Source organism: Nipponia nippon, unplaced genomic scaffold (genome assembly GCF_047370975.1).
Source record: "Nipponia nippon isolate SJK-2023a ecotype South Korea unplaced genomic scaffold, ASM4737097v1 scaffold_6, whole genome shotgun sequence".
In the NCBI taxonomy this organism is placed as follows: Eukaryota; Metazoa; Chordata; class Aves; order Pelecaniformes; family Threskiornithidae; genus Nipponia; species Nipponia nippon.
In genome coordinates, this window is record NW_028262380.1 from 77,809,327 (window position 1) to 77,833,295 (window position 23,969).

Consider the following 23,969-nt stretch of genomic DNA (forward strand, 5'->3'; position numbering starts at 1 on the left):
TATGTTGAAGCGTTCTGGACAGCTTTACAGACTGAAAATGCCAGTGCCAGCATGTCTCAAAAGAATCTCAAAACTCGACTGCCGATACAATAAATCTGAAGAAGATGTATCCAACAACAGCACAGAATGAAGAAAAGCTGTGAAGGGTGGGGGAAAGCTGGGAGAAAAAAGAAGAGGCTAAAAAGTTTGGAGTTGGTGTTCACTATTATGAATGTTGCCTAATTTTTTTGTCAAGAGCTCTCCATTCATAGATCATGCAGGATGCTTAGTCTCCTATCTATAATGGTGAGGGAACACATCCAGAATGAGTCAGAGAGAGTCTGTCAACTAAAATGATTCCCAAATGCTCTGATACCTTGCAACCTGGCAAGTAAACCTGCTGCCTACAGATATTCCTAACATCTGGCGGTGTGATGATTCTGAGCATGTGCTTGTGCTTTCACACTCACAAAGACAGGATATTGCCCATCCTGCTACATTCTCTAAAGCAAAATTCAAATAATATGTTACCAAGGATGGGACTCTTGAGGAGTGTGTTCACATCACTGCACTACTTCAACAAAATTACAGCTTTACATTCCTCTTGGCTCTGGCTGTACTGCACAACATCCAGAGGGCAAAGGAGAGGGTTGAAATTCAAAATAAATCACCCGAAAATTCAGAAGTGCTATGTTTCTTAGAGCAGTGAAGCATGCCAAAAGCTGCATGAAGGTGTCCCACCGTAAAGAGAATGAGAAAGGTCTGACAATTTTATTCCATCATTGACAAATTCTGACTAATAGTCAGGAAAGTTATTAGTACACACCCACACATACACATACCTACTGTACTTTGGAAGTGAAATTCAGTAGCAGATCATTACATTGAGGCCTAATATTAGTGCACAAACAGAAATTAAGCGTAGCTAGTAAAATATTCTTCTTGCAACAATCGAACTAGATTATCACAAAGAGAGAGAATGAAAAAAGGCCCAAATTCCTAGTTCGCTGGTCATTTACTCATGCAAGAAGCCATCCTGTCTCTCTTTAGCCTCTGTTAATACATATATTGACAGTTAGATCCCAGATTTTATCTCCCTATAATGGAGCTCTCATAGCTACTAGGAGCACTCAGTGAAGTTATTTGGCAACACTTTGCTCGTTTGTCAGAAGCAGTAGTATTTTTGTTATTAAATTTTACTTTGTCATGGCATCTACTTAAGACTCTGCCAGCTGCAAGGTTTTATATACTGTGCTAAGACATTTCTGCTCCTACAGTTAGGTCCAAGTCTTACTAAAATTAAACAGGTATTTTGAGTGTGTTTTGAGTCAGCTCTGATTGCTTTAAGCTTAGGTTGTATCATTAGACAAAAAAACAAACAACCCTGAAAATAGTCAAAAAATAGATATTAATTACTTTTTTTTAAAACCTGCAATTTACAGTGACATTTAACCCATCTTTCCAGACCTGCAATTTGACAAGTATGTAATTACATTTGACCAGAGATAATCATAGAGACGAATAAAATAAGTCACATTTAAGATGACCTTTCTTAATTGATCTTTGCCTGTAATTAATTATCCATTGTCTGTATGTATATTATTTACAATCAAGAAACAATTTATAATAATCTTATACAATTACATCATATTTTTCTAAATGAAAAATGATATCATGGGTTGCTTTGTTTCTTCTATCCCAACTCAACAAATGTTTTGAAAAATAATATACAAAAATTCAACCTGAGTGAAAAGAAGATGATTCAATACCAGAGGTATAATATTCTGCTTTGCAGGAATTAAAAAAAAAAAAAAAAAAGAAAAGTTAACTTAGTTTTATCTTGTGAACGCATTTTGGCTAAAACAAAACATTGGCCTTTTCACAGCTGCCATGTGACCAATTAATAAAGGACCAAAGCAACAGAAATCACATAATTTCTGGGATCAGAGCTGAGTTCTATATTCCCCATTTTCAGTCTTGATTCCTTCTGTTTGTTTTGGTTTTTTTTTTTAAATCTTGCATTTTATACCTAAAAAGAGCTAAATCACAATGATATGCAAAGAACCACTTAGAAATACCTTAGAATAGTTATTTAGGTAACCTGTGACTGAACACTTACTTATCTCCAAGAAGAACTTCTACTGCTAATGGAGAAATATAACCTGCCTGCCTAATTTGTTCTCTACAGATCTTTGTCTCCCATCCCCACCCTTATTTTAGTAATTAATGAAGTCAATGTAAGTCTTTCCAATGATTTCAGTGGTCTCCAGAAGAAGGCTCCAGCCCTGCCTCTGGGAGCTGCTTTCAGTCCTCTTGGCTAAATGGAATTTGTTAGCTTTGCAGCATTACATATTAATTTATACCACCATGTCTGACAGTCTACCTGGGGGGCAGAAGGACTGTAATTTAATATTCTAAGGTATATTATGTTCATTAAATGATATGTGTACATTAACTGAATGCAGACGCTAACAGAAATTAATTTTTATATAATAGAGCACTGTATAAACTAATGAGAAATAAAGGAATGTTAGTCACCACGCCATAACAAAATATTCTCACATCTACACATGCCCCTGGAGAATTGTTACCTCACGCTCTGTGTGATGGATGTCTACCAACAGTGGGCTTTGTTGTCTGAGGTGACTCACCTGGAATTAGTTAATGCTTCTAAATGAAGCCAAGGAATGTTAACATTTTAAAGAGCTCAGTGATACAATAAACCCTTACACTGGATTTACAGTATTGGCATCATATTTAATTTTAGTATCTGTAATGGTTTTCCAGTTTACATGTAGAAAAATGGCGGAGGGGTTACAATTAAATTATAGAACATCCCTACACTGCTGTTAAAACCTCTTTTTCCTCCTCTAATCCCAAAGCTAAAATGACTTTGTTTTCTGTATTGGTCCACCATTACCTCAAGATAAACAGATATGTATCTTTAAAATTATATTATATAATATGCAAATTGGCACACCATATAAACAAATTACTGAAATGACACAAAAGTAAATGGAAGAACAAAAGATTCTTATAGACCATATTGCTATTCCTATTGGATATTAAACACCCAATTTTTTCATGCCAAATTTATTCTGTCTTTAGCGTACACTCCTTAGGACAGACGATTTCTTATGGTATCTGAAGGCAGCAAATTCTGTAAAAATTTGCAGGCAGTAAATTTACCCAATAAACATTGGAAAAGATGGGCTGGGCCTAAAACCTATTGAAACCCAAATGAATATTTCAATTCAAGTTGCTTTGGATCAATCCACAAGTGCAAACCCCCTTTTGTAAATAAACATTTTAGAATATTAAGCCATAACATATAGATATATATATATACACACACATGGATCCTTTGCCCACAAGAGGGACTTAATATATTGAGACATTACAGCTTTCTTAGTATGCTTCATACTCTTCCCTAGTTTGCTATTGCGTCTAATGATCTATTCCTATCCATTTTTAAGAGCCCAACTAATCCAACTGCACCTCTTGCTAACACCAGATCTTTAGAAATGTATTATAACGGACTCTCCGAAATTCATGATTCCTCTCACCTTTGACTGAAATTCAGAGTTTTCAATGGCAGCTCCATATGCTCACATCAGAAAAAGAGATTACTCCTTGAATGTGCTTAGGCTTCATGCATCAAACGCAAACATCTAGCAGTCCCTTGGAAACTGTATGCTACCATACAACTATGAAATGGATATTTCTACAATGCCAGCGGGACCTCGCATTTTTAATAGCTTTCTGCTCCAGTAGCCCTGGAGAGGAGAACGTCCAGGTATTAGCAATAAGCACTATTAAGAGATATTCACTAATCGTAATATTCCATGATACAATACCTGAAGTAATACATCTTAATGTGGGCTTCAAAACCATGTGCCAAAGAAAGCATTTAATTTCCACCTGTACTTGTACATATTATTCACATGACTGAATGCACAGAACAGGAGAGTACCAATGCAAAATTAGTAAACAAGTAACTCACTAACCACTTACATGTATAATCATTTACTTTATAGTAACTATGATGCAAATTTAAGCATGGCAGACAGCTCTCCACCACTACAAATGTATTCTTACATAAGCTTTCAAATCCCTGTGTGTAGGATCTCAAGAGTCTCTGACCCTTGGAAGCTATTTTATTAGGAAGTCAGAATTTTCAGGTCTTTTTCTCCTCAAAATAAAACAACAAAATCAAACTCAAATCTGGTGTAGTTTTTAGATCACGAATAACAGAACAAAACGTCAGTAAAACACTAAGATTAGTGCCTAAATATTACAGAACAACTTCCTTTTTCCCTGGCTCTTTTTTTTTTTTTTTTTAATTTGAAGAAACTTCACCCAGCGTAAAATAAAATCCATTCTTTTCAACCTAGAGTAGAACAAGAAGTTACCTACTATATAACAACTAAGAAGCCTATCCAATTAATGAGGCCTCTGAGAGACATGTCAGGGTTTATCTGCTGGTTATCATGGAGGGCAGTGATGCTGATGGAATGTGAGCGCAGGTCCTGCCACTCTGACTGCAGCGCCTTTCCAGACCTCGTCCCGAATGGAAACAAAAACCAGTTGTGACCATCAGAAACCTGATTAATTGAGAGTGGCATTCTGAGCCTGGTGCTGGTGACCCAATGACTGGGAATTGCCCTGGAGGTTTAAAGTCTCATGTCCTTCCCAGGGTAGCAGTCACACATATTACAAAACTGCCTAGTTAAATTACATTAGCCAACTACTGTTTACAAATTTCAGGATCACATACGGTCTGCCCATTGTTTGGCACAGATAAACACAATCAGCCCTGGCATTTGAAGCTGCTGACAGATTGCCAGCCACTGGTGCAGATGGTGGCAGCACAAGAGCGCTAATTACCGATGACATTAATGATGAGGTAACCTGTCTCTCTTCAGCTAATAAACAGATGGAATGTGTTTCCTATTAATTTCTTTTCAGATAACAAATTGTTTAGCTTTAATGGTAGAGAGCAACAAAACCAAATTATCTGTTCTTTGGAGAAATTTGTTTTCCGCTAATTGCTCTAAACAATCAATAAAAGAATAACAACTGGCATTATCCCACTGGGAACAGAAGCAGAGAAGTCAAAGTCAATTAGCTTCCTATAGTACGATGCACTCAGATGGAAAGAGTCATTACAACAGAGGGTAAAAGTCAAACTATAAAGTATGCCGTTCCATGAACAAAGCAGACTTGGATGGAAAATCTAATAGAGGGCTTTTACATACCTGTCAATCCTTCGTATATCACTGCAGTTTCCAGTTTTTCTTTAGATGCTGCCAAAAAAGGGTAAAAGACAGGTAAGACGACATCCTTGGATCTTAGAAGCCTCTGTGTCTTAGGAGTATTCAGAAGTCACGGCTGAGAAATGTCTCATCTACAGAACAAAAAGAACAAAAAAACAGCTCAGTTTTCTGACAATGTTCCATTAGTACAAATATGATGAATATGGAAAAGCTGAGGACTCCACAGTAGCTAGTGAAATATTATGCAAGTGGGCAAAATAGTTGACTTCCCAGCCTTTTCTCCACTAGTCTCAATGGGGGGCCAAAGAATAAAATCAGTGCTTAATACAACAGCCATGCTTCAAGTGAGGAGACAACTTCATCGCGACTGGGAGTCCCTGCCTTCTGTAAGCACCAGATACCAGCAGTGTGCTGAATGACTGGAGCGTCCATCTTCTCAGAGGCAGGACTTCAAGCTCTTGCCGGGTCCCTGAAAGTCCTGAGGAGAAGTCGGATTCTCGTGTCCTGCAGAGCCATGGCTCCTGGCCCTGCAGAGCACTGTCTCTCACCAAAGCCCACAGCCTGTCCAGGAGGAAGGATCCGAGAGGCAGCGGCCAGTCTCTCGCACACAGGCCAGCTAGCAGTCTCTTGGCCCTCCATGCACAGACACCCCTGCTGGCCCCCTCTGGACAGGACTGTTGCACAAAAAGGTTGTGATATCCTGTTTCAAAATTGAGAAGTGGTGATGTGTATTTTTGCATATATCCCCACTTCCCCCACCATGGGTTTATGATACAACAGAAAGCACATATATATACACATATAAAAAAATATATATATAAAAATACGTGCGTGTGTGTGTATACATACACATACACACACAAACTGACTATTCAGGTTGAATATTTTAACTAACAGCAATTGGATCAAAGCAGCAACCCTGTAACAAGGACAAATCACCTTCCCTGGAGGTATTTAAAAGACACGTAGACGTGGCGCTTAGGAACATGGTTTAGTGGTGGACTTGGCAGTGTTAGGTTAACAGACCATCCATATCAGAAAAAAATTCAAGCACATCAGATACAGACATACTCTTCTAGAATAACTGCTCATTGCTGTTTTATCTCATTTTCCTCAAATGCATGGAGCTTTAGATTTATTTTTATTTTTTAAACATTATTCATGGATTATTTGTTAGTTCCAGTGCATTCAATTAAGAAAGAAACATTTTAACACACGTCGTGTTGAACATAGCTCACTTTGTGTGTTGGAAGAGTCACGTCCACATTATTTCACATTAATTCCTTGCACCCTGCAGTTCCTTATCGTTGAAAAGCTTAGTAGCATATATTTTGCCCTGGAAAACTGAAATCATAGAGCTTTACATGAACCCTTCACTGATTTAACATCTCTCTTGGCTAAGCTCCTGACTCCTCTAGTAAGGAGTGGCCAAAGAGCCAAAGCGCTCTTGCACAGGCTACTTGAATGACAGTGCCTGTTTCCCCCAGATCATTCCATCAGGGCACTTTCCTGCAAAGGTTTATTTTTCTACAGCAATGTCTTTAACTTTATACAGGGTAAAATTGCTGGCCACCCAAGGTCTTAATATATTGAGCAATGTTTTCAGCAGTGATGTAATGTTGTATTTGAAAACACATTATCTCCCCACTTTCTACTTTATGCTGTTGCACACAAAGGAGTCAACTGACTTTTCCATGCAAGCACAATTGCAAAGGCATCCAAAACTTTTGCTTAAGGCCACCTACTTTTTCCACGAGTTATCAGAAACAACACAGGCAGCCTATTTAGAAGTGAAGAACAATAAATGGCTGTTCTGGGCTGGGAAAGGTTTACCTACATCCTCACAGTTCTCTTTATTCAGAGCTTGTAAATAACAACAGCAAACAAGCCCTACAGCCACTAATTTAGCACCACATTGTGACTGCCTCTGTTTCTTTCCATGTGCCCCAAGCAAAGTCAAGTTCTAGTGACCTTTTTTGGCCAATATATATGAAACTGATTCGTGTGACCTCAGTATTATTTTGTACAAAGCATTAAATATCTTGCACAAAGCAAAGGGTGCAGTCTGTTGACCATGAAATTCCTATGACTGGGCTTAAGTTGGTTTGTCTATGCATTGCTGAATAATTAAGTGTGGGACTAAGTTTTGCTGAAAAGGAAAACAAATATTTTGATTAGTTTTGATGCAAAACATTGCTAATTCAGGGGCTATTCTGCTGCTAAGCAGAAAAAGGAAATCTTTAAGCAATGAAAACAATTATGATATTTAACAGTTCTCAGTTTCTCTCCTTAGCCAGGATTCTCATAAAACGAAGACAACACCCCTCTATGGCTATATGCACAACAACAATTAGTTAAGCCACCTGTAACATGCTATATTTTCCTACGCAAAAGAGAGCATGTGGTGGTTAGAACAGATACTTGATAGAGAAGGAAACATCTCTCTCATATAGACTCTGTTTACAAAGGCACTCATGAAATTTTTAAAATTGCTCTGTCTTGCTTACTTTTCCAGCAGAGATGTTTTCTTCCTGTGCTAACGCAAGACAGATTTCCACAGAACGCTAGCTGAGTGCTAATATTTGTTCTTTACAACGTATCTCTCTACAGATGAGACCAAATTCTGCTTTCCTTCTCATTTTGGCAACTACTGTATAAGTAAGAGTTGCACAGTGTCATTCTGAATCACAAGTTTCGCTTATGATCTGTAGAATATATCTCATGTCAGGCAGCTTTTCATCCTTAGTGCTAGAAACCTCATACTTCATCATCTACAGATACACAGAGTGGGTATCTAACAAAACGTAAGTCAGCTCTTACCACGCAACTTTTGTTTTCCCTTTACACACGTGAAGCACTCCTTAAGCGGTTAGACAAATGAAAGGAAATCTTTTATCATCCTCTTTGCTCATCTGGGTCACCTGAAATGCAAAGTGCAAAATTAAATTCCTACAAACAGTAAACCAGTTCATTCCTCCTTCTGCACTCTGCTACACTTCACCATGCACAAAATGTGGTAATTGCTTTTGCTTGACTTGTTCCAACAGCCATTTTCATGATGTGACAGCTAGGGCACTAATATATTTATGCCCTTTGTAATCGGCCAGCACTGCTTGTAATTAGGTGCAAAGTTAATTAAGTGCAATACATCTAATAACTGCCTGCCAGTAATTGTAAAGTTTGATTTAGCACATGAACTGTCAAGGTGTCAGAATGGTGTGTTAAAAAATAAGTTGCTAACAGAAAAACAACCCTGCCACAAGCCAGAGAAAAGCACCGTGACAGTGAGTCAGTTGAGAAAAGGAAAAGATATTCAATACTTACTATTTCCGACACTGGGAAATAACCCCACTTTCATGTTGATAAATTGTGTCTTGCTTTATTGAACAACAAATTGAAAAATATTTTTACTTACTAGCCAATGTCTTCTCCCATAGACAACCTTTAAAAGCTATACATACGGTATAGAACTTTTTAAAGTCTATAAATATCAGTAAGAGAAGAGACTTACTTTTTTAAAAAAATAACGCATAAAGAGGGTTATAAAAAGAACCAAGAAGGCCCAGAGAGTCATTTTTCATGTTTAGGGACCTGTTTTTGTTTGTTTCTTTTATTTCACAAAATACAGTTTCTACTGAACTTGAGAGAACATTATACATTTATTTACATATACTTACATATAATACTAGCATAAATAACTATGCTTTAGTTGTTTGTGCTTTAGTTAATTTCACAATTTCGATTCTTTACCTGGGAAAAAAAAACACGTTGTTCATGATTTTATTCACTACAGGATATCCTTTCTTCAAACCACAGTTCCAAACTATTTGTTCTTGGTTTCAACTGTTTACTTGCGCTTTTACTTCTCTCTTCAGTTTTCTTGAAAACCAGCTCCTCTCCTAGTGATTGATCATCCCTTCTCCACGAGCACATTGTGAGTTTTCCAGCTCTGTGTTCTTCTTTCTTAAATTCAACTTTGATAGGCTCAAATGTTCCCTTCACCTCCATCCCTGTATGGTATGAACGGTAAAATGTTCTTTTCTTCATGCTAGGCAGTCAGGGCAGGTTTGAGCAAAAGCATAGCTGGGAAGGGGGAGAAAAAGAACAAATGACACAAATTCTGTACATAGAATAATTTAGGACTAGCTATACATCAGATTAGAACTTACAGTGAGCACAAATGATGAGTTACATATGTACCACAGCAGCACAAAATACGTGCATAGTTCAATAATACTTTGATTATTAACACACTCACAGATGTATGAAGCTCAGAAATGTACACCTATAAGATATCAAGAGGGAAAGCATGGACAATGCTCTGAAGCTTTTTTAGGCCGGCAGATGCAAATAAATTGATGGAATTTGTACACCTATAGGATAGCCTACAAACCTTGAGAAATAACCTAAGTTCAAGGACAACATTGCTACTTCCAAAGCAATCACCAATAAAGCTTTCTTTCTAAAACACTTCACAAAAATCAATGTCAGATAAGCTAATCTTTGTGGTTAGTTGTTACAAACTGATATTTGATCAGGGAAATTATGCTCTAGATTGGCATGAAATTAATAATGCTTGTTGTGTGGTGCCCAATGACAAAGGTAAATGCTAATAGCTCTGAAATCCTAATGATTGCCAAAATACTCTTCTGAGCTTTGATTAGTGCTTGTGTTGCGCAATTATGCTTTTCTATAATTACTGTGAATTACCATCATGATATTATTATTCTCATATTTTTTATTCCTCTGAAATTCTCAAAATTTCCTGCAGCTAAAAATGGATTTCATTTGCATTATCACAGGCTTTGATTGTTTAATGAAAAATAATTCCATGCAGACCCTCATGTTAAATTGTCCATTTAAAATTTTCCTGTTATCTAGATTATGTTGAAGTGCCCCTTCCTTCATTTATCATTTGCCTTTATCATCACAATCACTGCCCTCGCTTCATGTTAGATTTCAGAGAGAAGGAAAAAATGAAAGACATTTTTATTCATATCCCTGTCTTCTGCCTGGAAGCCCTTTCTCTGCATGTTCTCCCTTTTCCTTAAAATTCCTTATTTGGAAAGCTTAAAAATGCCAGGATTTCTCAGCAAAATGTGGTGGTTATGCTAAAAAAATATGATTTTCTTGGTTGCAGTAGGGTCTGCAGAAGGCTACCTTGGACTTGTCTAAGGCTTAGACCCATGCCCTAAGCAAGTGAGATGACCAAGGCCCACCTTGTCTATGCCTGGCAGCTGCTGGATATTGCCCTCTCAAATAAATACATGTAAAGGGGCAGTGCATGCTTCTTAGGAATGTCCGTCTCTCTGCTAGGGGCACAGCTACGTCTGCCTCACTACTGACATGTTTTTGGCAAGTGTGGATATCTTCATGGTTTTCAGTGCTGTAGTGGCTTTAAACTTCACAAGATAGCCTAAAATGACAACCATTTTTCAAAACGAGTCTTCATTTCAGTTTGCTCAATTTGATGCACATTTCAGGACTGATTTTCAAGGTGTTTGCACTCCCTGTGAGCAGTACTGACCAACTTATCATTAATCAGATGGCTACTTAACAGCCTTGGGAAAAAAATACATGAGATCATCTCACCCTCAGGAATTAAAAAATAAATAAATCAGCTATTTGTTTGCATGTTTCCCAATGATTTTTGTTTATGCACAGGAAAATATTAGACTCAAAGTATTGATTTTTGTAGTCTTATTTTTTCCCATCTGTAGAAATTAATTGATTTTCTCTTTTTCCCTTTCTCAGTAATTTTATGAAATATCTGATGTCTTATGAAGCAATGGTGGTTTTCAGGGCTTCCAAAAGCCTTGCTCCACGGCAGCTTGCAAAACATGAGCGCAACTATGTTGTGCGGGAACACTCAAAGCATGGCCTCAGCAATGCTGTAATGAAAATGTAGCTTAAGTCATGCTCAAGGCAAATCTTCAAAAAACTTGTTAGGAGCAGAAAAGAAAGAGCACTTAACTTCAGTAGATTTCTGGACACTATATGCATTTCAAAATGCGTATAGTACCAGAACCAGCAAAATCCATTCAAAAGCCAAGTTGCAAAAATCGTGGGAAAGGTGGGTTTGTAAGAGTATGTAGGAGCCTTTCTCAGAGGTATTGAGTTTAACGATTGTAAAAAACCACCAGATAGACATGACCTTCAAAATTAAAAAGCATGAAAGTATCCCACAGTCTAAAGAAGAGGTCATCTGATATTCAAAATATTTCTTCCTACATATATCACTTCTGCATTAAGTGCATGTATGTTTAAATAGATGGACAAAAGGAGATAGACAGACAGAATCTATTCTTCAAAATTTAGTGAAATTCAGTTAACTTTTTCTTGGTTTACATAGAAAGTTTTCATTTCTATTACAACAAAAATGGAAAAATCTTGTGACCTTTGCACAGTTTTGATAGTCTTAAGGTCTAATTTGTATGTTGCTCAGTCTAGCTCAAGTTCACCATCCTTTTGCTGCCTCTATATTAGAAGCCTTCACTGCAGCATTTCTACAAAAAGAGTAATGCAGTTATTTTTTTAAATAGATTTTTGAGCTATTTTATGATGTATTCACAAATGCTGGACTAGAAGATGGTCTAGATAACTACATTTATATTACTTATTTCTCTACATACACACAGAATATTATTTTGTTATTTTGTCTCCCTCATTTCTTTCCAATCTTTTTCAACCGGTTCCATTTTCACCTCATATATGCATCTGATTTTTCTCTCACATACACACAACTCTCCTATGCAAAGTGTTAATATAACACGTGTGGTCACAATTTCACACTTGTAATATTCAAATAGGTTCAAAGTTAGTCAGAATAAGTTTGACCATGCCCATATGTATACTTACGGAGATGAAAGCCTGAGTAAGATGAAGGAAAACAACCATTTCTTCAAAAAAAATCTTATATAAGGAGATATATGTGTGTATATATATCTCTATCTCTCCCTTAAAGATTTGTTTTCATTTTCACCATGGATAATAACAAATGGAGATGCTTCATCTATAACTTTATTATGATGTGTGGAAAATTGAGCCCACATTGAACAACTGTAGATTGCATCTTTCAAAGCAGTGCTCCCCTAGTACGATTTCATACTGATAGCTAAAGAACGTCGCGTTTCGAAGCAGCAATGTACACTCATGAAACCACGACTTCTCTTCATCCGTTTGTCAGCGCTGTGAACCTGTTCTCATTGCTTCCTAGATGAATCATCGTTCCACTGGGCTGTGTACATGCCCTGATGAGCACGTGCTCCATGGCCATCTCTGACACTGCCTTAAATATTGGTTCCATATCTCCTAACCCAGCTACGGCCGCCAAGTGAATGAACATGGCAGTGACACTGATAGTAACATTAGCATCTTGCACACTTTCCTCCCAGTCTGCTTCATAGCGGTTCTACTTGAAGTCACACTGTATTAAGAAGGGCTGTTATTTTTAGGTACCCAAAACAATGTTACATAAACAAACAAGCGGGAACAAGTAATGCACTGGGCGTTGACCTTGCCAGTGAGCCAACCTTCTCCGAGTGGAACCAGTATAAATGTAAATTATTAGAGAAGCTCCCACCCATACTTCATGGAAACTTCCACCCTACCACCCACACGGTCACTCCCCAGTCTTACCCCTCACATGGGAGGTCAGCACAGATCCTGTTTGCTTCAAAATTTTTCTTTTATATTACAGATCTGCTTCAAGAGCCTAGGAGAGGAGCTAATCCTACACACATGTGCCTCTGGTGAGATGGCAACTGTCCCTGGCTAAGGAATTAACACCCCTTTTAAAGTTATCCTCTTTATTCTGAGCTTCCAACAAACAAATAAAATCCAGCATTTAGCAACTGCATGTTTCAAATCACCAAAAGCCCTTTCAGATCTTGAAGCTGTACACACTGTCTGCTAGAATAACCTCAGGCATTCTGTGACAATTGAATTATAACCAGTGACACCCTCTTTCCCATCCCATTGCACTGAGTTACCTCCACTGTCTACAGAGAGGACTCCACAGGCTTTCATGCAGGCAGCAATGTGCTGGACAACAGCGGGAACATATTATTAAGTATTTCTTTTATCTTCACTTACAATAGCCACAAATTTAACCAGCCCTCAAATATTTTCCATTAGAGTATTGCAGCCACAAAGGTTCCAAGCCACGGAGACTGAAGGGGGTTTAGGTGATTATGGCTCCTCAGTCACTTTTATCCAGCTCAACCAATTTTATCCACAAAACCTTGAAGAAAATGCCCAGTCACATGCCACAGCACCAAACGAAATGTACACAATCATCTGTGCTGCTCTGTTTCCTGCTAGGCCTCCGAGATATTACAGGTTTGGCTGTTGACCTTTCACTACAGTTAAAATTTTGTTTGAGGATGTTAGAAATATTTCAGCTCCTGAATGGTTGCCTGTGATTGGGGAGACTGCAGCCAGTGAGCTGGGTGGTCCTTTCTAGTTGGAGGCTTTTCTGGGCTCTCAGGAGCTGCCTATGCTAATCTGTCACTGAACTCAATGTGCTTGAGTAGCCATATTATTGCATCTTAAAGTGTAGCATGGAGGGATTTCCTTTCTGTATAAATTGGACTGTCATTGACTCTGGAGCCTGCCAGTAAAGAAATATTTGTATGATTTTTTAAAATTATCTTGGTGTTACTTTGTGCAATGCTGCACATGTATGCAGGAGGCATTGTTCTTCCTTCCCTCTGAATGTTCTGCAAAGAATAGAAGAGCAGCCTGAATGCAGAGATGTGGAAAAATCACGCAGAGTGCTGTATCCAAATCCCTTCAGGCAGGGAAATGGTCTGATGGGTCCACATCCATTAGCGTATGGATATTCTATTTATAAATTCTTATAAATCTACCTGGTTATGGCTAGAGCAGAGACTCTAAACTGCTTTGTGAGTAACTCAAGAGGATTTGGGAGAGGGAGTTCTAGTCCAGGAACCGCTGCTCAGTTGATGAACGGTCGTGGATTAATCACTTTCCTCCCCATGTTACTATTTCTGTTTACAAAGTACAGAGTTATTTAAGGGAAGGAAGCTGTCCATAAAAAGTCATTATTATTATTAAAGGATACTCTACTTTTCACACTCTACTAAACTGCAGGAAGGTTTAAAAATGTGCTGCTGTCATCCATCAAAACCAGTGTTTTATTGGACAAAGCTGGTTCTACCTGTCACCAACTAAGTCATCTTACATAACTGTGGCCAAACTTTAGAAGTTATTAACTTTTTCTAGGCAGTTACATACATGCCTGGAGGGATGCATGAATTGTCTTAGTGTGTTAGAGTCTGACTAGAAAAATACCGAAGAACTTCGGTAGTTGTATACACCTCTCTAAGCCCTTACTCGAACATTCAGGGACTATATGCAGTAATGCATACAGCTTCAATTCCCTCAATCAAAGAGCTGTCAAGTCAGGAGGAAGCTCATGACTGGCTACTTGTTTAATCCTTTTAGTGGGAGTCAGATAAACACAATTTAAAATTTTGGCCGAATCTGGACCATATTCGGGTTAGCATGCGATAAGATCTTCTAGACAACGCAAGTTATGCTGAAGATGGTTGACATAGTTGACTGCTGTCAGAATAGCGCCTGAGTCACCCATTTTGTTAGTCAATTCTCAGACTGAAATTTCAATCACAATGTATAATAAACTAGGCCAGTCACCTAATTATGTTTCAAAGTGGATAACAAATGAATGTTGCCTGTTCTAGATAAAAATTGGACCGTAGCTAGCAATCCATAAATCCCTTTGTCCCATCCTGAAGGCAGTACATAGCACCAGAATATGGCAACATTTTGGAGTCTCTGAAATGACCTTTACCAGAGATGACAGATGAGATACTGTAGAGGAAACATCACCGGACTTGTGGCTACTACACTGAAAGAATACTTGGTAGCACAGCTGTGCTGCTGGGATGGGTGAACAGAACTGAAGATGTAGCAAGTTTGAAGATCTTTGTCTGCTTGTCCTACCTTACATTAACTCAGCCCAGATATTGGAAAGCAGAAGTTTGCAGCCTTACAGATACAAACCAAGGTTATACAAATAAACAATCAGTAATCACAAGCACGGCAGAAAGCCAACATGTTGAAGCGATGTTGTTGACCTAGCCAGCACACTCTATTCTATCCCTCTGAGAAGAGCCTGGCAGGCAAATGAGTACTAAAAATGTTTACGCTCCTCCACAAAAGAAGTACTGACCTTCTCATGTAGAAAAAAAGCCTAGGTAGCTATTTGATTTTCCCTCAGCTGGTTTTATCGTTTAAAAAATCCATTTGCCTTAACATAACTATCAAACAGAATCAAACAAGTTGAAATTTGCTTTTACCAAAGCAAATGGATGATCATCATCCGGATGCAATGGCAGTGAGACAAGCTCACCGAGAACTGTTGTATTGTACTGCTGCATCCAGACCCGCATTCTGGTTGGATCTTCACTCTAATACAGAGTGAGCTGGAATGCTGAGCTGTATGCTGTCTAGGGACAGAAGCAAATAAATATCAAAAGAAATTCCAAAATTAGACCAGGAGCAAAGACAACACATGGATGAAGAGCAGAACGTTCAGAATAGTAGACTATATTTGTAGGAGTGTTTCCAATGAAAGCTGATTAAAAACTATGCCAGCCAATACCTCTGAGAGATTAATCATTTTCCCTGAAGGTGAAATTTCTCACAGGTGGGTATTTATTTCTTCTGGGGGAACTGGGCCTGGCTCCAGCCTTAAGGATGCCATTTCAGGGACTCTCAACTGGAGGCCTCGTCCTGAGGATCTCAGATGTCCCAAAAGCCAAGCAAAGCCACAAGCAAGCTAGCAGGTGAGTTTAGAAGATCTGCCCTGAGACAGATCTGGGCAGCTCCAGAACCCACGGGGACCAGCATCTGTTGAGAAGACTGGGGGACATGCTTAGATAAAGAAATTCCATGTTTAAATGTTTCCTACATCTTATATTGTGCGATTCCTGACAAAAAACATATTTTTTTTTATTTTTTGGCTTTTTGTCCCTTAAATTAAAAAATTACCAAATTAATTGAAGAATTTATTTTGGAAATTCACAGCAATACTTAAGGGACATGACTTTGACTAGTGCTATTCAATGTTCTCAATTCTCACCTTAAGCCTCTAAAGCACGTTATGTTCCTGTTGTCAAATCTCCTGTTTTCTTAAATTGAAATCTCTATCTTTCCTATTCTTTGTAACCCTCACATACCGTTTTCAAAAAGCATCATTCCAAATCTCACATATTTTTGTGAATCAGGAAATAAAATATTCCAGTGCTTTGAAAGTTTAATAGCTACCGCGTTGTTGAGTAAAATGCAAACATCAAATACAAAGACCTCTGCTTTTTTTGCTAATTAGGGGACTTTCAATCTTTACCCTCAATAAACAGAGCTGCTAATCCGTCTTTCCTTTTCCAAGGCAGAGGAATGCTTCAACAGACCAGGAGAAAGATGCGTGAATGTTAGAAATAACAAATATTACTAGTTGGCCCAAGAACACTGCGGGATGTTCAAAGCTAAGGAGGCTTTGGGAGTGTTATCTCCGTGTGATGTTTTGTTTTGCAATCAGTTTCATTTTTTATAATTTGTAGTTCCTTCTGTTTCCAACAGCACTGCTCTCCCATGCAAAATCTGGAGTTATTAGGTAAAGCAGATTCAGTACCAGCTTACTCCTAAATTGTGACATACCAGCTCTTTGTTTTCTAAGCTTAGCTTCTATCAAGGGTTTAAACATAAACCCAAGTATCCTGAAATTCACCAAAAGAGCTTTCTGACACAAAACCTCTTTCTTGCATATCTATGTCCACTAACAGCTTTTTATAGTATTTTGAAATTAAATTTTAACACCACTGGCAAGCAGAAAAATACTTTCAGAGGGTGGAGAGAGGTTACTTGGACTCTGGCACCATCTACTGAAAAGCGAATATAAGTGCCTGGACTACCAGACCAAGAAAAGATATATTAATCAAGGAAACACGCCCTAATTTCTTCTTGCAGCATGAATATTTCTGTTTTCTCATCACCGAGAAGGCTTTCCCTTACATCCTTGAAAAATATTTTCTTAGCTTCTCATTACTGTTGACATTCATCAGAGCGCAATGATATAATGTAATAGGATCTTTCCAGTCTGTAAGATAACCAGTACAAATAAACAAAAAGTTGCTTGCACTGACTTTGCAAGCAATTCTTCACCACACAGATGCTGAGGAGGAACAAACCATTCCCGTGTAACTGCCAGGAATGTTCTTAGCTGTGCAAAATCCATTAAAATATGAATGCAAAAAAAACCTCACACGAAGGCTTAGTTTAGAACACAGTTTTCTTATTCTTGCCTTTCTAAGTATTTCATTCTCCCTTTCTAGACAGAATACGTTCTCCGTGCATTAACAAGCAAACCATAAATGATAAGAAACTGTATTTTGTGATTAACATTTAAGTTGAAAATGTTTCTAAGTAAAAACTTAACAAATGGCAGCTTTTTACCTGTTTTTATGGTTACCGAAAAGCACCAAAGTTGAGTTTCATAAATTTTTGCCACTAGTGAAAAGAGAGTATTCAAACAGAGAACAACATTTGTACTAAAAATATTTTTTAAAAATATTGAAAATGGCTCCTAAATGTTTTCAAAGTATAAGAGTTAAGGGGAAAATAGGTAATATCTTGCCTCTGTATATTTATACAGAACTTGTTTAAAAGGGGAACAGAATTCAAACTACAATCAAAATTCATAAGGACAACTAGGGGTTACAGCAAATTCAGAAGATGAAGAGGTTAGTAAGTCAAAAATGCTGCAGAATAATAAGAATTGATCACCTGTACCACTGAGCAATGAAACGAAGACAAGGAATATTGTCTTAAGCCTGCTGGACATTGAGAAGAACAGTTGTCATGCTTGCAAGGTCTGCTGATTAATGCTCGGCTTTAGCATAACATAAGATTTATTGCATTTTGCCTGAAGTGGGTAATTGAATAATCCCTCTAAAAAGCAATAATTTTTCCGTGAAGTTCATAAAGTTAATACACTCCAAATCTCCAAGCAGCAGAAAAGAAACAGCTAAGCATCTACCTGTGGAAATCATTGGACGTAATTCATAATGCATAAATGCCACTTCATACAAGTTTGTTATTAAAGGGTTTTACAGAAAAGAATAAATAAATTCTTTTTAAATAGTGCCTATGTACACATATCATGATTGGTTGAATTAACAGTGATTCCTGATCTCACGTCTTTTTATATCATAGTAACTCCATTGAATCACTGAATACTATTCTCACTTTATATGGACTAAAATCAAATTGAAACTCAAAGATAACCTGACACAAAATCTGTTTATTTTTGTTAGTCTTTCAAGCTGTACTAGCAATATTTCCAATTGCTGGGAAATGGGAGAACAAGTTCCACGTGTGCTACTTAGGCTCTTGGTATCAAGAGGAATATGGGGGAAAAGGAAAGAAAATTCATGTTGATTGGTGCCGTGTTTGGGGTTTATAGACCACATCCTATAAAATGTATGTAAGACTTAGACAATCAGCCAGAGAGCTAGCACTGTACCATCTAGTAATCACTATGAACAGATGGAGGATATAATCTCTGTCTATGCTCCAGAGTGGAAATCACTAGAATAGCAGATCCTGACAGACCACAGAAGAAAGCAAGGTGTCCTCTTCTACTGACCTGTGCTCTTCTGGTTTGTCATACCCAAACCACATCAAAGGGGCATACAATAATGACCATATTCCCTAGGGCTGGATTTATAAGTGTACAAAGGTATAGGTAAGACTAACAGACCAAAGATGTGTCGCTTAATTAGTTTATATAAAAAGAAAGTGAAAAAAGTTTAAAAGCAGCATTTGGACAACATGTGTCAATCATAAATTCTGCCTCAGATAATGATAATGTTAATAAAGAAATCTGAGCTCACAGTGTCTTTCAAAACAATACAAAGCAAGATGCAATATCCTCAAATCTAATAATATCAAATTTATCAAAATCCTCAAACTTACGTACTTAAAAAGGATCACCTGCAACTGTTACCACACCTCTAGACATTCTTATCAGGAGAAAGCACTGAACATATTTTGGTTTTTGAGAAGAAGAAGAAAATATCAAATGCTTAGACTGTCACTAGGAATGCTATATAGAGGAAAAGCAAAAATCATACTATTGCAGTGGTCCGTGGGCTCTTCTTAAGATCCTGAAAGATGGTCCCAACCAGCAGAACTGTTTCACTGCAGCCCAGAGTCTCCAGTAAGAGTCATTTTTTAAGACATCTTACACGCTGCAACAGCACCTTGATGTCTGATAATCAGGCTGCTCCTGAGATCAAGTTAAAACAAAAATTGGCAACACATAAACGATACCTGCCCACAATGTTGTGATGTGAGTCAGACACTAGTATTTTACAAGTGATTGTAGGAAGCACTATAACTACGACAATCATTGTGTAAGGAGAATCAATTACAAGGCCATTTTACTTGATAAAATGAGTAGTTATTTTATGTAAATGTGCAGTAGACATTGGTAATCAAGGTGCATTTTTGTCATCTGAAATGACTGACTTGTGCACCTCTTGTGCCTGATTTGGGGTCTGCTCCATTAAGGATACTGATATCAAATTTATTTTAATGTTGCTGACTTCTTAGCCACACATGACTAAAACAGTTCTGGGGGAAGGGAAGTTCACCGTGAAACTTCCAAAAGACTTCAACTAAAACTGTTAAGGATTAAGCTCTTTTTTCTAAAAGTGCCCTCAAAGATACAGCCAGACTAGAACAAACCATTTCTAACCTGTCAGAATGTCAGCTTGCTGCCCCATGGAGAATGTGCACCAACATGGAGAGGTCAGCCACACTTGAAGACACATGCCATGATACTCTTAATATTGAGTCCTGTAACAAAGATAAAAAAATATTTCAAGCTTCAGTTTCAACATAAATTTTGAACTCTGAATTAACGGAATTTTCTCTACAGGCCCTATATAACAGCACAGTTGAGAGATGCAAAATTATTAACTCTAACCCAGTGATGCCCATAACCATTCCAAATTTGGTTCCAAGTATCACATCCAACTCTTTGGCTGGAAGCTTCCAAATCCATAAACATCAGCATAGGACAAATTCAATCCTGGTGTTAGTGGATGCAACTTGGCAGAAGCCAATGCAGTCACAAAAGATCTGACAGGCAAGCATTTCTCAGATGGCTGGAAGCTATACATGACTGTATGGCACATGCTATCTAAACCTAGTTAGTACCAAAAGAACAAAGTTACAATGCTTCTCTTGTGAAACATCCATTAATTTATTTTGAATTAGCAGATACAAAACCATAACAAAACGAAATTCCATAAAAGAATGCTTAAAGTGTAATTCGAAACAACCAAATAAAACCAGAAAAGCAATAAACAGCAAAAAAGCTCAAGGAAAAAGTCGATTCACAGGAAATCAGTTGATACATACTTCAGCTTTCTAAACTGCCCTCTTGTACTTCAGATATCCCCACGCAGCCATACAAATAGCTGGACATTGCACCACGGCCAGAAAGACAAAGGATTTAAGCTGTACTGGAGAGAGACAAACAAAATCCAAAGAGGAGGAACAATGCTCTTCCACTAACCCTACCGACTTAACCAAAAAGCAGTGGCTCAAACCTCTTCCCCAATGGCTCTGTGTAACACATGGAGAGAGACCACCTCTTAAACCAGGCCGTTGTAGCTCTCACAATTTTCATAGCTTCTCTGTATCACACTGTCTGAAAACACTTTCTGGAGCCCCACACAGACTCAGCTCCTCGGTGAATGTAAACTAGTAAGTCCTGGAGTAGAGTCAATGGCTCCATACCTAGCCACAACAGATCAGAACTTGGACTCCAGTTTTTCATATAGCTTTTCAATCTTTGTTTTTCACCTGGCTATGACAACAAAATGGCCTTTTTGCTGGGGCGTGCAACTTACACTTCCAATATTACCCTCAGTGGATTACAGAGTGGAGAAAATTGTGATTCCTTTTTCATTAATGAAACGATTCTCAGGCTGGATTGCAGGGATACAATACATTTCAGACATTCTTATTCTCTGAATTAATGCACATGGGACTACTAATGTAGTACTTTTGACATAAGAGATCTTTTTTGATTGTACGCTTCATGTTACATAGCTTCACTAGACACACCAATAGAAACATTAGAAATCTCTATTCATATTTTTAACTTTCACTTTGCACCATCTGGTAATCTCAACCAGGTATGAAGTAAATTATGGGCCTTCTATAAATTTTCAGGACACTGTCTACTACTTAGACTAGATAAAAAACACATTTTTAAAATATGATATAGACATTTAAAATTTGAAAATGATGTTATCACAACATACACAGTAAGATAATGGAAGGAGGGCGTGCTTTTGGTACTGATGTGCACTTAGAAAGAATGATACCTCCATCCCACAATCAGGTTTAGCATGATACTACCTTGGGAATTCTGTACGAAGAAAAAGGCCAGATGGGACATATTGGTCCAATACCTCTAGGGGAGTAAAGATGTTTGTTTTGGCTCCTGTTAGAGTAGATTAATAGCATGAGAATGGCTGTAAGAAACATGGGAGTTGTTGGCTGAAGAAAAGTTACTCAATCTTGAAAGCAAGCAAGCAGCGTGGGCTGCCAGTGAAGCAGCTGTGAAGAACACACTGATTTCTTCTGTAATTTTATTGGTTTAAGAATTTAGAGTTCTTACCTGTTTTAGTCTGAAATATGATAAACATTGATTTGCGTTTCCATTAAAAGTCTGTTGTATTTTCTGGCTCAATGAAAGAATTGCTTGCATGAAGTATTATGCCATACTCTTCAGGGCTGGCAGGGAGCTAGGCCTGACTGAATGATCAATATTTGTGATGCCAAATTTGCATTCTTTATTAAGCAACCAAAATGCATTCTTTAGCATATGGTTTAGGAGTTTGTGGTAACACAGTACCTTGTGTAGTAGGTTCTGTTCCAGATAGCATAGCACATACTAACAGAAAAAAACGGAGAGGGGAAGTCCATGCCCTGTAAGCAAATTACAGTGGGGCCCAGTGGGGACCATACAATAAAGGAGGATGGAAGTTTGGAACGGCTCAAATATTTTGAGGGGAGAGGAGGGGGACTGAAAACCGGGGAGTAATGCAAGATAGCAAATCTTACCAAAATATTTATGTGTCTCTGACCTAAGCAGGTTAGATCTTCAGATGAGAATCTGTTTGTAAAAGAGGCAGCTAATAAAAAGTAAAAATTTATGGCTTTCTCATCGTAAACGCTGCCCCAGATGTTCAACAACAAAGTACACAGGTTAACCACCTAACCAAATGCAAGGAAGAAGATCAATAAAACAACATCAGGGTATCCTTTTACCAGTAAAGGCAGAATACTTGACTAAAGAGCAAACAGTATATGCTATCTCAAGTGACTCTTTAAAACTCTTGCCATAAAATTATTGAGGATGCTAATATGAGAATTGCAATATGAAGACCAAAGACCATATTTTTCACTCTTCTCCTTTACAAGGGGAGAAACAGAACAGTTCTCAAAAACTGGACAGGACTGATACTGTCCCTGATAGGTTGTGAAAAATTCATATAATAAGATAAAACCCCTGAAGCATAAAACATAGAATCATACCGTCCTTTTATTTGATCAGATGTAAGTTCACATGGGCTTTGATCTATGCTCTAGCAATAATCTACTTTCTGTATTTCCGCACAAAAAATAACATTGGAATTACTGTATCTGTGACCCCAGTGCAGCACACCACAAAGTACTCTATCGCATCCTTCGCTTCACCCGTCAGCTGGCTTTGAGGTAGGCATTGCTGTATTCTGTATAAATCTGACCAATCACTGGGCACCCTTCATATCCTACAGCCAAGAGCATCCAGAGCCGTAACTGTTGAAATGCAAGATTTCCCGTGTTGTTTGCTGAGTAAGTCCAAAAAGCCTCAGGCTTAGCTCAAAATGCCTGTTGCCAGTTGCAAATAAGCTTTCTGCTATTATTCATGAATTTTAGGGCTAGATGCATGATTATGCTAATCATCACGATAAAACAGCAATTAACTTGCAACCAGTAAAGGTGAATGGTCCTTGCAAATGGTGGAAAGCTAGACTAGATTTGTGAATGTTTACGTGGACCAAACATTTGATCTTTTTTAATATTTGCCAGCAGATAGTCTTCTATTTGGCTTTTTCAGTGTCAAGGCTTGTGACCTCTTCATTACATTCTACACAAAATTCAGCCTTCCCTGCTATTACTTGTTATATGCATTAGAGAATTTTTGCAATTGAATTTTCAGAGATCATTGATGATATACAGATTAAAGTACATCTTGCCTCTAGTAAATTTGTAAGGACACCATATACCTGGTTCTCCTAAACTGTCTTGGTGTCATTAGCTGACAATGTAATAAGAATGAAAGATGACTTCTTATTCCATGTGAGAGTATATCTGTCGGGGAAACAGCTTTGGAAGCACACAACCGTTACAATTTTTGGTTCTGCTTTGAAAAGGAGACAAAAGTCCTTGCCCTTTGCTGAAAAGCTAGAAATTAGCAGACTGAAAAGAATTAGAAGAATTGTCTAAAATTTCTCAAAAGCAAGTTAGAAGATCAAATGATATAGAAGGTTGGGCAAGGTGTAGAGGATGGAATGAATTAATTTATTTAACTTTGGTTTCTTGGTT

The 23,969-nt window shown here is 37.9% G+C and overlaps 1 long non-coding RNA gene across 3 annotated transcripts in view; it reads right to left on the reverse strand.

Annotated features, from left to right (window-relative positions):
- The window catches only part of LOC148051590 (uncharacterized), a 134,996-nt gene that overhangs the window by 77,670 nt on the left and 33,357 nt on the right, over positions 1–23,969 (reverse strand). For all 3 annotated transcript variants that reach the window (XR_015699591.1, XR_015699593.1, XR_015699592.1), the window contains exons 4-8: positions 20,059–20,159; positions 19,433–19,587; positions 9,006–9,338; positions 8,076–8,176; positions 5,238–5,386 (exon numbers count right to left, since the gene is read on the reverse strand). This is a non-coding gene — a long non-coding RNA (uncharacterized LOC148051590). The remainder of the gene's footprint in view (positions 1–5,237; positions 5,387–8,075; positions 8,177–9,005; positions 9,339–19,432; positions 19,588–20,058; positions 20,160–23,969) is intronic.